Consider the following 9,843-nt stretch of genomic DNA (forward strand, 5'->3'; position numbering starts at 1 on the left):
AGCCTGGGAGCCAGGGGTCTGTGTCAGGACACTCTGGCAGAGTTTAATCCAGGAGCTGGGTTCCCGGGATGGATGGCAGCCACATCTGAGTGTGGCTGGGAACTGCAGGCCTTAACGAGGGTCTAGTCACAACCCTCCTCTGCCCTGTCTTGGCAGTGACCTGCACTACATGGCCTGCCCTGTGGGGTCCAGGAGTCCCTCAGCCTGAGGACCATGTGGTTGCTACACATGGTCCAGTCCAGGGTAGCAGAGGAAGGGTTGGCTTCCGGCCAGTGCTGGTGGCCTTCCCACGGGCCAGCTAGTCACCCATCAAGACTCACCTTCCCCCAGACTTCCCATTACACACCTCCCCCTGAGCAGGTGGGGCCCTCCCATGACACTCTGGCCCTTGTTTGAAGTGAAAAAGCAAAGGGCACCTGGCGAGCCCAGGACGGGGTATCATGGCCACATGACTGTGCTTTGGCTTCTGCAGTCCAAGCACTGTCAGCGACTGGCATTGGGGGGTGGCCAGGTGGGCCCCACAGGCTTCAAGAGGAACCCAGTGAGGCTCAGTGGGGCCATTTTTGCAACTAAAATGGAGTTCAGGTTAGGTGGCAGCCACATTTGGCATGTCCTGGGTAGGGGCTCCCTAGAGTGGGCTGGGAAGAGGGAGGGCAGGAGGACTTAGTCCCCTGTGCGTCTGTCACCTATGTCCTGCCAGCCCAGGGCCCAGCACAGAGGAGGTGCTCAAACAAGGGCCAGGGGCTTCAGAAACAGTGGAGCAAGGTGAGCCTGGAGCCCAGCCTGCCCTGGCCTGGGCATCCACCAGCTGGAAGTGGGGTGGACCCACCGCCTGGCTGCTGCCTGCAGGGACCCAGGCTGTGGCTGGGATGGGGGAGCGGGGGCATGCAGGCTTGCTCCCCCAGGCTGGAGGGGCTGTTGGCCGGGGTTTGTGTTCTGCTCTGCTTCCCTCCTTGAGCTTGCTCTGTGCCCAAATGAGACGCGTGCCAGGAGATGTGGTCCAGCCCCCACCCACCCCAACTGCCCGCCCACCCGCCGTGGGCCAGGACAGCGGCCTGCCGGAGGTGAGGGTGGTGGGTGGGCCCGGGTGGGGGCTGCCTCCTTCTCCCCTCCTCCTCCCTCCGCTGGACTGGAGCAGCTTTGATCCTATTTTCAGCTGTGGGAAATATGAAATGAATGGTGTCAAGTCCCAGCCGGATGAAAGGCCGGTTCCCTCCCCGAGTGCGGGCCAGATGGCAGCTCGGGCGGCCTCCGAGGCACACGCCTGGCCTTTGTGGGCCGTTTAACACTGTGAATGGGGCCAAAGTGTGGGAAACTGGCTGGGCTCCTGGCTCACACCATCCATGTGAGTAGCTGGGGAGGGGGAGGGCCAAGGCTGCTCCAGGCTGGCGGGCTTTGCCCTGCAGAGCACTGGGCGGGGTGGAGGGCGTTGGGTCCTCTGCTTCATCTGCTCCCAGCAGCTCTGGATGGGAGGTACTTTGAGGAGGGAGGGAGGGAGGGAGGGAGTTTGTCCTGCCTGCAACTCCCAGAACCCCCACCCTGGAAAACTCAAAAATTTGAGGGGTTCGGTAGCTGGGGTGGGTCAGGCTGTCTGGAGTTGATGCCCCTGTCACTTAGGGGTGCACTTTACTGTGGACATACATGGGACCTCCTGGCAAGACCTACTAGTCCAGCACAGGCATGCTTGCATCCAGCATTGAGGACCCAAGCCACCTTGCACAACCCACAAGACAACACCACCCTTTTCCCAGGCTGACTGGGGAGGTGGGGGGAGAGACCCTAGAAAGGCACCCAGAGGCTCTGGAGACCAGGGGAGGACTTCTTGTTGGTGGGAATGTGAAATTATGTAATGCTGTGATAGACAGTTTGGAGTCTCCTCAAAAAGTTACACATAGAATTACCAAATAAAGGATGGGGATATGGCTGAGTTGATAGAGTGCTTGCCTTGCATGCACAAAGCCCTGGGTTCAATCCCAGCAGCACATGTAATCCAGAACTTGCATTTCTGGTTCTGTACCCCAAAGAATTGGAGCTCAAAAAGATATCTTTACACCCATGTTCATAGCAGCATTATTTGCCAAAGCCAGGAGATGAAACAATACAAGTTCCATTGGTGGGTGAACAGATAAAGAAAATGTATTATAGCCATACAGTGGAACATTACACAACCATTAAAAAGAAGGAAACTCTGACACCTGCTACAACATGGTTGGACCTTGAGGACTTTCTCCTCAGTGTCCTGTATAATTCCATTTGTGGGAAAGACCTAGAGTCACCAAATTGACAGAAAGTAGAATGGTGGCTGGAGGACTAGAGGGAGATGGGGAGCCAGTGTTTAATGGGGACAGTTTCCACTTGGAAAGATGAAAATGGACATTGGTGATGGTTACGATACATCGCGAGTGTTTTTACAGTGCAGAGCAGCACTTAAACCAGGCACGGAGGTGCACAACTGTCATCCCAGCAACTGGGCAGGCTGATCGGAGGATCACAAGTTCAAGGCTAGCCTCAACAGCTTAGTGAGACCCTGTCTTAAAAAAAAGAGCGGGTGGGTTCAGTGGTTGAATGCCTTGGGTTCAATTCCCAGTACCAAAAAAGAAAATGAAAAAGAAAGCAACAAAAAAAGATGGGAAAAAGAAGAAGATGGATAGGTTTTATGTTGTGGGTATTTTGCCACAACCAGAAAAAGGAATCAATTTACTTTTATTTGAAGAGCCACCAACTCCCTCCTGCGGCACAGGACCCTGCAGACAGTGCTGGTCTGGGAGAGACCCTGCCACACCCATCCTGCCTTCTGCTCAGAGGCACACTGCCCTGCCCCGCCAGCCTGGACTGTGGTTCTCAGGGACTTGGAGCAGTACCTGGAGTAGGCGGGGCTACTGGGCCCGTGGAAGTGCTGGCCTCCCTGGCCTCTGCTCCTGGATCCCTGCTCCTGGTTTCCAGTGGGGAATGTGAGGAGCAGGCAGACCTAGGAGGGTCAGAAACCGGCTCCAGGCTTCTCTCCTCTGACCCCACAAACCCGAGCTTGGGGACAGTAGGTAGAAACTGCCTGCAAGGGGCGGAAAGCCAAGTTCCTCGGGGGGAGGGGAGGCAGGGAAATGGCTCTTCTCCAGATTGTGGGGACAGTGTCCCCCATGTACAGGGCCACTCCATGGCCTGGTGTCCCTGGAGCTGTTCTGTGCTGTGTGCCCTGCCTGGGTTCTTTGTCAGCACCCAGCTGCTTGCAGCAGGACAGGCCGGAGGCGTGGGCTCTTCCCCAGGTGGACTAGTATCACTCACCCATTCCCAGTGACAAAGGACACCCGGGCACCGGGGGAGCAGCTGTCAGAGCAGGCAGGAGGCATGTGGTAGTGGTGTGCTGAGTCTGCCTGGGCCTAGGACGGGCTCCGGGCAGGAGCTGCATTGGGGAGGGTGTAGGAGTCCCCAGTTGCTGCACATGTGCTAGGCCCACGCACGGAACACAGACCTCTGGCTTCTTGGGCCAGCCTGATGGGGCTGAGGGCTCAGAGGTCAAATGGCTTGCCAAGGCCCTGTGTGCTGCTGGTCAGCCAACCCGATGGCTCCCAGTAGACTGGCTACCTGCAGGAACGATGCCCCTACACAGGCATGCTGGCCCTGAGAGGTGGCTGAGGCCATGCAGGAGGTGGGCTGAGTTGGAACACACAGCACTTGCTCTCCGTCCTTCCTGAGCGGCAGCGGGTGGTGGGAGAGGAGGAGGGTGTGGGGCTAACATGAGGGGTGGTGTTGTCCCAGCCCCCACCCCAGGCACACCCTGGAGTGGGACTGAGCGGAGCTGGGAGCCTGCACTCCAGATGGCGGGTGGCCTGACGGAAGGACAAAGGGTAGCCACAGCGCAAAAGCGGCCAGTGATGCACGCGCTGCCCTTTGTCACCAGACAAGGCTGCCCGGGGCATGGAGTGTGGGAACTGTCGGCTGTGTGGCCCCATCCCGCTTGGGGTGCTCTCTGGGGTCCTGGAGGAAACACCCAGGCCCCTCTCTTCCCGGCCCCCTGCTGAGTACCTGCACCCTCCCCTCTTGAGAACCAGACTAAGGAGCTGGGTCCAGAAGTGGGGTGGTTCTTGTCTCCCCCAACTCCCATTCCTTTGGATAGCAGAGGCCTGGGCCCACGGGCTGGGCAGAGGACAGGCCTGGCCAGGCACTGGTGGGCAGGGGAGTGCTGAAGGGGCTGGGGAGACCCTAACAAGTAGGAGGTAACTCGGTGGATGCAGCGTGGGCCCACCACAGAGTCACAGCAAAGACTGCAACTGGCCACGACGACAGGACAGCCCTGAATGCCAGCACCGTCAGGAGCCTGAGTTCGGCACTCTTGCTGGTATTTTCTTAAATGAGCATTTGCCACTTGTGCAATGTTTTCAAAGAGCTCCCAACACAAACACACCCCTGTACACACACGCACACAGCACTCAGAGACAAACACACCCCAGACTGCAGCTCCCCAGGGAGCACACTGGCATCCGGGGGGCCTGGGGCTCTCCTGGCCCCAGCACAGTGGGCCTTGGCAGGTAGGACTCCCTGAGGTGGGAGGGAGAGGGAAGCTGGGGACAACCAAGGGGCGCCCTCGGTGGGGTGGCACCTGAGGGGGTCCTTAAAGGAAGTCAGCACCTTCCAGGTGGAGTTCCAGGAGCCCCTTCCAAAACAAGAGTGGCAGGTCACAGGTCAGGAGGGCAGGGACCCAGGTCGTCAAGTCTGTCCAGGAGGAGGCTTGAGCGTGTGGCTTTGTCACATGCGGGTGTGCTCACCTCTGTGTGTCCAGGCACTGGTGCCTGCACATGTGTGCTCATATGTGTGAGTCTACACACACATGCACGCTCAGCTCAGGGCTTGATTTGGCCCCTGTTCCCTGCTCCCACCTCCCAGAATGCCCAGGTCGGCTGGGCACCGTGCTACTTCCACAGTTCCCAGGACCCGGCATGAGAGTGGGGAAGCCCTCCTCCCCTGGCACCACCTCTAGCAACACGTAGAGGCAGGTGTTTATTTATTTATTTATTTATTTTTATTTTTTTTTGAGAGAGAGACAGAGAGAATTTTTTTTAATATTTATTTTTTAGTTATCGGCGGACACGACATCTTTGTTTGTATGTGGTGCTGAGGATCGAACCAGGGCCACACGCATGCCAGGCGAGCGCGCTACCGCTTGAGCCACGTCCCCAGCCCCAAGGTATTCATTTTCTGTGGTGCTGGGGTTTGATCCAGGCCCTACACACACTAGGCAGATGCTCTACCACTGAACCTCATCTCTAACCCTTTTTTGTTTTGAGACAAGTTCTCACTATAAGGCCTCGAGCTTGAATTCCTCCTGCCCCAGCCTCCAGAGCAGCTGGATTACAGGACTGGGCTATCATGCTGGCAGCTGGAGGCAGGAACTTAGCCTCTGCTGTGTAGGTGGGGAAGCTGAGGCCGTGAGGGAGGAGCAGCTGGCCTGCTGGCTCCCGGCCTTCAGCTTCTCAGCTGGTAGCTTGACTCTGCTTGGGGGGCTGCTGGGGGGCTGTGACTGGAGGTGACCCAGTCAGTCCCTTAGGATGCCCAAGCCCCCGGATAAAATACAGGTCATAGGGGTCTCTTGGGGAGGGAGCCCTGTCTCTGCACCCTGACATGGAGAGCTGTGCTCTGTCAGAGGGCAGGCTGCAGACACCCCACCCCTAGAGGAAGCTGGGCAGGCCCCTTTTCACAGTAAGTCAGATGAAGCCAGCAACTCCTGACCCCCAGCACATGCAGAGCCCAGGGAAGGCTTCGCACCTGCACAGGTGCTCTTAAGGACAACTTTCATCAGACCCACTGTGCAGAGGAGGAGACCGAGGCTGCCCCCTGAGAACTTCACCTCGGTCAGCTGCTGGGCTTTGTTGGGCGGCCACTTCCCAAGCTTCCAGTTTCCAGGTTGAGAGCAGGTACCTGCTGAGACCACATCCCTTGAGCTTCCGCCTCCCCTTCCAGACCTGCCTCCGGCTCCCAGGGCACCCTCAAGAGCCACACAGTGCCCAGGCAACAGCCTCCCTCTACGAGGCTGGCTGGGGGGGATGTGATAGATGTGGGTTGGTTGGGTCCAACTGCACAGCCTGGTCCCACAGTTCCTCTGGTTGCCCTGACCCTGCCTGTAAAGACACAGGCTGCTCTTCCTGCACAAGTCTCTGTGACATTTCAGTGGTGCACTGGGGCACGGAGCTGGGGTGCAGAGCCTGAAAGTAGCTTGACTCTGTGCCGTTCCTCCACAGCAAATCTAGTTTTGGAGGATCAGGCCTTGGGTGGGCTTGTGAAGGAGACAGGTCCAGGCAGGGCTGGGCTGTACCTTTGCTCTCTCCTGCAGAGACTGGTGAACACATTCGAGGGCTTCCTGAGCCTCAGTTTATATGCAAGATGGGCTTTTTTTCTGGCCCAGGCTCACCTGGATCTCAAGGGGCTGGCTCTAGGTAGTGAGGTGCTGGTAGTAAGGTGCTCTCAGGGGTGGCTGAGAAGAGCCCCGTCATTTCACCCACTTGACCTCAGCCCAGAAGGATCATGTTCAGCTGAGCTGAGCTGATGACCCAGGAGGCCAGCCATCCTCACCCCAAACAGCTGCTGTGGCCCAAACAGGTACCACAGTCCCAGCACTGCACAGAGCACCTAGCCAGAGCCACCAAGTTAAAGGACAGGTCCTCTGCCCACCTCCTGCTCTTATACCACCCTGACCCTTGAGGGTGAGGAGCCAGCTTTGAGGGCTAAGCAGGGAAGGGCCTCAGTGAGAACTCCCATAACCACAGTGCGCCATTTTCCAAGGTCCACCTTAGCTCCGTCTGGCAGAGTAGCTGCTGCAGGTCACAGGCCTGCTACTGATGGGTATGATTCAGGGAGTCTGCACCCTTCTCCCAGAAGCTGCTCTGAATTCCAGGGTCAGCTCTTGCTCCCCGGGTATAGAGGGGGACAGTGATTCTGCTCTCAGAGCTGAGGTGAGGGTGACGAGGACAGTCACCTCCTAGAGGCTGCTCCATCCTCAAGACCCCTTTGCTTGTCTGGCTAGGGTAAGGCTCCACCTGGGGCCTGGGACTTGGGACCAGGCAGGACACCCGCAGCAGCCTCAACCCCAAAGTTAAGCATGTGCGAGAGCCCAGGCATGGCACCCAGGTTGGCGGCCCACAGCCCACTGGCCGTTGGGGTTTGGGCCTGGTGCCTCCAGGTCTCATGGGGCTGGGGTTGGCATCCCCTTGGCTCTGTCCAGGGTGCTCCATCCGCTCCAGGGGCAGCCATGAAGCTGGGACTCGCGTTTCTGAAGCTCAGAGAGTCTCCTTTGGCCTGTGGGGGTGCCCCACGCACTGCAGCCCGAAATCCCAGGCTAGACTTGAAAATTCCCAGCTTCTGCCGCCAAATCGGGTCCCAAGTTCCGGAGGGACTGGGCTCCAGACCCCAGGGATGCAGACGCCAGCCTCCATCAGCCTGGCCTCCAGGGCCTCGGCTTTCCCTGCGCACAGCCGGCTGCCCCAGTGGCCGCGGGGACACGCGGGCCCCGTGGGGTGGGCTCGCGGCGCGCGGAGGCGGCGGTGGGAAAGCCGGAGGCGCGGGCTCTCTGGGCGCGCGGATTAGGGCCGCCGGCCCACGTGGCCACGCCTGGCCGCCCGCCCCCCGCGCGCCGGGGCAGGGCCGGGTCGCCGTCCCAAGCTGGTTAAAAACCCCGCGGTGTCAGAGAGCAGCTCGTTCCCACCCCCTGAAAGGCAGACGAGCCCTTTATTGCTCTATTATAACGCGGAGCCAGATGGTCTTTTGGGAGTTCCCCCGCGCCCCCCGCCGCCGCCCCCACTCATTCAGAGGCAGGCCCCGGCACTAATGCCGGGAGCAGGCACGCTTCCCGCGCCCGCACGGTGGGAACCGGCGGCCGTGGGCGGGGCTCACCGGCCCCTGCCTCAGTGTCCTCACCTGTCCAGTGGGGACAAGGGTCGGCCCCTCGGAGGGGAACCAAATGAGTTGGTGCAGGTAGAGCTTCCAGGCAGGCGTGAGCACCGGGGCCCCTCGGTGGTCCTACCCACCCCAGAGATGGCTTGTTCATTTTAAGATAACAAACACCCAAAGCAGAAGAGTGTTTCCTGACTTGTGAAATGAGATGCAACTCAAATGTCAGCATCCATAAATAAGATGGAGTTGGAGCAGAGAGCCAGGCGGTTCCCCGGCTGCTGGGGCTGCTTTCCCCCAAAAGCCAGAGAGCCTGTAGAGGCTGACCGCTCCGCACGGCTAGTCCACATTCCCTTCTGTGGCCGCTGGGAGCCGGTCCGTGTGGAGTGGCCACCTCTGGAGGCTAAGCATCATCCTGTCCACTGCACAGGCCGGCAAAGAGAGGCCCAGAGAATTCGAGGCGAGGCTGCCAGCTGGGGGCTGGAGTGGATTCTGGGTAGGGGTAGGTGGGCAGCGTCAGCCCTGAGGAAAGGATGGAGGGTGGGCTCACCTGTGTGCTGACCACCCCTCACATGGCCTCCAGTGCTTCTCACAGGGCCCTGGGAAGACAGATTCCTAAGGAGAGGCAGCCCAGTGCCCTCCCTGCCAGACTGGCAGGGGTCACCTTCCACCCCAGCTCTCCAGCTACCTGTGGGCTGGCCTGGCATTTCCCAGCCTGGGTGGGTCACTGGAAGTATCCATAAACAAATATGCTTTTTTTTGGGGGGTGGTGGTGGTGGCAGAATCCAGGGCGAGGAGCAGCTCAGAGGCAGCAATGAGGGCTTTGGGTAGCAGCAGCTAATGGCACCTGAATGTTGAGCCTGAGAGAACCAAGGACCCTCCTGTGGTCCACCAGTTGCCTGCAGGAGGGCTGAGAGGCCCTTCCCAGCTGTGCACTCCAGCATTGGAAGTCCCCCTTTTTTTTTTATCCCACTGGCCTGCAGAGTGTTGGAGCCCCCAGTGCAACGGACCTGGTGGACCGCCCCCACCCAGCCAGTCCCCATCTGCCAGAATCCGAGCTCTGCCAGCCAGCTGCCCAGCGTGGGTGGGAGGACCCTCTTGCCTATGAGCCTCTGCCATCTAGGTGTTGGGGGGGACCCAGGAGATTACAGATGGGTATAATCTATCATCCGTGTGGAGTGGCCACCTCTGGAGGCCAAGCATCATCTTGTCCACTGCATAGGCAGGCAAAGAGAGGCCCAGAGAACTCGAGCCTGAGAGAACCAAGGCCCTCCTGTGGCCCATCAGTTGCCTGCAGGCCTCGTGTCCCCAAGGAGCACTTATCCCTGATCTCCCAGCCCCTCCCCTGGCCCCCTAGGACCAGGACCCTGCTCAGCTCCAGCATAAGGGGCCACCCCTCATCAACACTCTCTTGGGACATGGCACCCACAGAGGCTCCCACGTCTGGCGACCCCATTACCACTGACCAGTCACAGCCAGCTATTGGGGAAGGGGGTTTCCAACCCATGTTGAAGGTCACCTCGGTGAGTCTTGGTGGTGGCCAAAGGGAGGACCCACACTCATGACCCCTCCAGAACTGGTGCTCCCTGCAACCACAGGCAGGGGTCTTCTGGGACCTGAGTCTGATGGAAAGAGTGGAGGGAGTTAGAGGCCAGTCAGCTCTGGGACCACAAAGGCCGAGCTTCAGAGGAGGCCGGTCAAGCTGCCCACCTAGCAGGGCAGTAATCGCTCGTGTTATTAAGTAGCTACTGTGTGCCAAGTACCATGTACTCCGGTCTGGGGCTGGCATGGCGTTGTGGAGGGAATGGGTGAGCTACTGGGCAGCGGAGGGGCTCTGAGTCCAGCTCACTCTGGTTACTCCTGAGGTCTGTCAGTGGCCCCACCTTTACCTTTGCCTTATCCCCCAGCATTGAGATGGGTCTGGCCTCAAGCAGGGGAAGAGGCCCTGAAGGTCTCCCCGCAGATCCA

This window comes from Marmota flaviventris, chromosome 10, assembly GCF_047511675.1.
Source record: "Marmota flaviventris isolate mMarFla1 chromosome 10, mMarFla1.hap1, whole genome shotgun sequence".
Classification (NCBI taxonomy): Eukaryota; Metazoa; Chordata; class Mammalia; order Rodentia; family Sciuridae; genus Marmota; species Marmota flaviventris.